We start from the raw sequence: 271 nt of genomic DNA on the forward strand, positions 1-271 counted from the left end.
GCGTGTGTGTGTATGTGTGTGTGTGTGTGTGTGAGATATGTATGTATGTATGCATGTATGTATGTATGTATGTATGTATGTATGTATGTATCTATCTATCTATCTATCTATCTATCTATCTATCTATCTATCTATCTATCTATCTATATATATATTTATATAAGGGCATTATTACAGAATAATGCCCTTATATAAATATAAACGAATAATTATATTCTTGGGAATAGAAATTTCCCTTATGAATTTTTTTACACACTAGCTTCCTGATAAA

At 27.7% G+C, this 271-nt stretch overlaps 1 protein-coding gene across 1 annotated transcript in view; it reads left to right on the plus strand.

Annotated features, from left to right (window-relative positions):
- LOC106877398 (mucin-4) overlaps positions 1 to 271 on the plus strand; it is a 49009-nt gene that overhangs the window by 37439 nt on the left and 11299 nt on the right. The window lies entirely within an intron of this gene.

The sequence above is a fragment of the Octopus bimaculoides genome, chromosome 6, assembly GCF_001194135.2.
Source record: "Octopus bimaculoides isolate UCB-OBI-ISO-001 chromosome 6, ASM119413v2, whole genome shotgun sequence".
NCBI classification, from domain to species: domain Eukaryota; kingdom Metazoa; phylum Mollusca; class Cephalopoda; order Octopoda; family Octopodidae; genus Octopus; species Octopus bimaculoides.